Below are 4,489 nucleotides of genomic sequence, written 5' to 3' on the forward strand. Positions count from 1 at the left end.
TTTTTTTTTTTTTTTTTTTTTTTTTTTTTAGAGAGAATTTTTTAATATTTATTTTTTAGTTTCCGGTGGACACAACATCTTTATTTTATTTTTTATGTGGTGCTGAGGATCGAACCCAGCGATCCTTGCATACCAGGTGAGCTTGCTACCACTTGAGCCACATCTGACCCCCACCACCCTGTCCTTTTTTAAATGTTGAGACAGGGCCTCAGTTCCTGAGGACTTCATCAGTTCTTGAGGCTGTCCTTAAACATGCAGTCCTCCTCAGCCTCCTGAGTGACAGGGATTACAAGCATGTATCATCATTCATGAATGCTTGAATGTTTTAAAGAATACATGTGGTTAAAAATTTTCTGAGAGGGATGCAGGAGATGTAGGAATTCTCTCCAGGAGAGAGGAGTTCCTGTTTGGAGAAAGGCAAAGAAGGGTGTCCCACGAAGAAATGGTTCCTTATCCTTCTTGGGGAATATTAATGGGAAAGTAGGTAAGATTGAACAGGTCGTTGACTGCTTGCTAATGTGACCTGAAAAATGGCTGATGGACATTGTTATCACCTAAAGGAAAAGGTCAGTGTGAACTCTGATACACAAGGGAGTTGAATTGGATTATTGTGATATTCAAGTTTGCTGCATGACCCCTCTGCCTTCTTTGAACTGAATTAAGGATGAATAAATGAAGGGGGATAGGGTTGTTTTATAGGCAAATAATGACTGAGGGAGGAGCAGCTTTGGGAATAAAACTTTTGGGTAACTCGATGCTCCTCTATAACATAGGCAGGAATCTGGAAGCGGGGTGGTGTGTCAGACAGGATCTCCTGGGTTGGAGCGGGAGTGGAAGCTGTTAGGAGACATTATGACCACAAGAGAGGCCAAGGACTGCCCTCCCATCCATTAATTACTCAAAGCCGGTGGGGCGAGAGAAACCGTTGTTGCCAGCCGGGCGTAAAGGCCCTAGGCTGTAATCCCAGCAACTCAGGTTGAAGTCGGAGGATAGCAAGTTCAAGACCGGCCTGGGTAATTTAGCGAAACTAAAAAAGGGCTGGGGATGCAGCTCAACGACTCATTCCCCAGTACCGAAAAAAAAGTACAAAAAATACTTTCAGCAAAGAACGCGCGGGAAGTCCGGAGTTTTCCCGCCACGGCCAGGAGCAAGACCAGTGACGTCAGAGCTCCGCCTCCACGAAGACGCTACAGTTGGGCTCCGCCCTTACCAACATGGCGGCAGGCGTGGGACCCGAAATAGCTTTCGCCTTGACTCTACTTCCGGGGTGAAGGTGGGACTACCCTGTTGAGCCCCACCTCTTCCGCAGACGCCCGCGCGTAGCAGGGAGGTTACTGGACCCTTCATTCCGCCCCTCTTCCCCCGTAGAGTTCCTGAGTTCCTGAGGCGTGCTGCGTCGGCAACGGTAGTGACGCGCTTTGCCGGGAGAATGGCGGACTCCAGCATGCGCCGCGTGATTCCCAGCGACCTGTATCCCCTAGTGCTAGGCTTTCTGCGTGATAACCAACTCTCGGAGGTGGCAAATAAGTTCGCCAAAGCGACAGGCGCTGTAAGTTCTTGGCTTGGGGCACGTTCTGGGGTGGGATGACCCCAAGGCTTCAGGCCCTGACATGGTTTAGGTTTTCGGGGAGGTCGGTTGGGTCCGCCAGTCCAGTTGTCTACGAGACTTGTGTCGACCTATCCAGAGTGATGGGAGAAAGCCGGGGGCATCGGCGCCTTCTAACTAGATAGCGCAGAGTCCTGTTGCTTTTTCCTGGTGATTCAGGCAGCGGCGGCAGCGTGGGTCACGCGTGGCCTAGGTCACATGGCTGGCAGAGTGCGGAGAGGAGCTAGCGATGCGTCCCACAGCGGGCACGGACTTTGTGGGGGACTTTGTGTTCGCCTAACAAAACGTGGTTTGACCTTACCCTCGATGGCACTTAGCTGGGACTTGGGAGTAAAATGAAATTGCTTCAAAAATGAAGGCTAGGATTTTCGTTACAATCTAGGTTTAGGACCAGAACTGTCACTTTTTAGATCTATAATCCTGGCTACTCGCTTAACCTTTCTTAGTCTGTTTTTTTTTTTTTCCTACAGAAATGTCATCCACTTTTTAGGATTTTTGCAAGTTTCAGTAAGATAAATATACAAAGTAACAGCCCCAGTTCTTGTGCACAGAAAGTAGGGAGTGAGTGACAACTGTTATCCTAGTTACGGCAATTTATGGTGCTCCAAACACCTGTGAGAACAAGATGATCAGGAATATGAAAGACTTGTAATCTACATCTCAAAAAACATGAGTTATGCTTGCATGAGGAACACCTTGAGGAGCATAGAGTAGAATTCCTGGGAATGATAGGATAACTAAAAGTAAACTTGTCCTTTTGAAACAGACTCAGGCTGCAAAAGTAGAGGATCAAATTAGTGTATAAAGGACTACCTTAATCTGGAATCTATTCTATGTGATCTAACTGCTTTCTTATTGGAACTGTTTTGACTGTTAGGCAGTGTGCATGGAATTGGGCATTTTGGAGTTAGTATTCCTTTTGTTGGGGGAGGGGTTACCCAGGGATTGAACTGAGGGGCACTCAACCACATCCCCAGCCCTATTTTGTATTTTATTTTAAAGACAGGGTCTCACTGAGTTGCTTAGAGCCTCTCTGTTGCTGAGGCTGACTTTGGACCGGCAATCCCGCAATCCTGCCCAGCTTTGCGCCAGCTGGAGTTAGTTTTTGTCACTAACTTTATGAAGGACTTCTAAAAGCCAGATGCTGTTTCTCACTGGGCGTGGTGGTGCATGCCTGTAATCCCAGCAGCATAGGAGGCTGGGATAGGAGGATCAAGAGTTCAAATCCAGGGCTGGGATTGTGGCTCAGCCATAGAGCACTCCCAGGACTCAGGTTCGATTCTCAGTGCCACATAGAAAATGAAGGCATTGTGTTGTGTCCATCTACACCTAAAAAATAAATATTAAAAAAAAAAAAAATTCAGGGCTGGGGATGTGGCTCAAGCGGTAGCGCGCTCTCCTGCGTGCGACCCAGGTTCTATCCTCAGCACCACATACAAACAAAGATGTTGTGTCCGCCGAAAAATGGAAAAATTGTCTCTCTCTCCCTCTCTCTCTCTCACACTCTCTCTTTAAAAAAAAAAAAAATACAATACTGCCTTAACCCTGGCAGTTGAGGAAAACCTAACTCCATCTCAGAAATTCCATTGCTTTATTAAGACCCTTTAAAAAAAAAAAATTCAGAGCCAGCCTCAGCAAGGCCAGGTGCTAAGTAACTCAGCGAGACCGTCTCTAAATAAAATACAAAAAAGGGCTGGGGATGTGGCTGAATGTTTGAGTGCCCCAGAGTTCCATCCCTGGTACAAAATAAGAAAGAAAGAAAAAATCCAGATACTGTTTCTGGATGCTAAGCCCTCTCTGTGTATTATTGCATAGTCTCCCAACAATTTAATAAAATGTGTAGTACTATCTCCTTTTTATGGAGAAGAAAAGAGTCTGAGAGATTAATTTGCTGAGAGTAATATAGTAATAACTACAGAGGTGAGTTCATCTCTACCTGGCTGTCACTAAGCCTGTACTTTTTTTTTTCTTTTGATGCTGGGTATTGAACTGAGGCCTTTACACATGCTAAGCACACAGTCTATCTACCATTGAATTATATCCCTAGCCTATGAGATTTACTTATTTGCATACTGTAAAACCTTGCCATTTTTTGCAGTTATCAGTTTAATTAATAACTGAATAAAATTATTTGTTTTAGCAGTATTGGGGATGGAATCCAGGGCCTCCCACATGCTGTGTAAGCACTCAACCTCTAAGCTACATCCTCAGACTTTAAATTTTATTTTGGGACAAAATCTCACTAAGTTGCCTAGGCTGACCTCTAGTGATTCTGCTGTCTCAGCCTCCTGAGTAGCTTGAATTATAGGTACGTAATACCATGCCCACCTTTAAATGCAGTTCTTTTTGGGAGGGGGGGTTGAATTCAAGGGCGCTTGACCACTGAGCCACATCCTCAGCCTTATTTTGTATTTTAGTTGCTTAGAGCCTCACTGTTGCTGAGGCTGGCTTTGAACTCACTTGATCCTCCTGCCTCAGCCTCCCCAAGTTGATGGGATTACAGGTGTCTGCCACCTCGCCCAGCTGAATGCAGTTCTTTACTGAATATATCACACTTACCACTCTTCTCTGGGAGGCTTATTTCTAGTGGTTTGGTATGGGTAATCCACATTGTATCAGATACCAGCTTGTATTAGTGTTTGTGCCCCTGTTTCAGTGTAAGATTAAATTCTTAGATTTAAATGCAATACTAGAGTAAAAGGAATGAACATTTGGAAAGACTTTGATAGTGCCAGGCATGGTGGCGCACTCCTTTAATCCCATCAACTTTGGAGGCTGAGAGGATTGCAAGTTTGAGGCCAGCCTCAGCAACTTAGAAGGAGATGTGATTCAGTGTAAAGCACCCCTGGATTCATTCCCCAATACAAAAAAAAAAAAAAAAGA

The sequence above is a fragment of the Marmota marmota genome, unplaced genomic scaffold (genome assembly GCF_001458135.2).
Source record: "Marmota marmota marmota unplaced genomic scaffold, marMar, whole genome shotgun sequence".
NCBI classification, from domain to species: domain Eukaryota; kingdom Metazoa; phylum Chordata; class Mammalia; order Rodentia; family Sciuridae; genus Marmota; species Marmota marmota.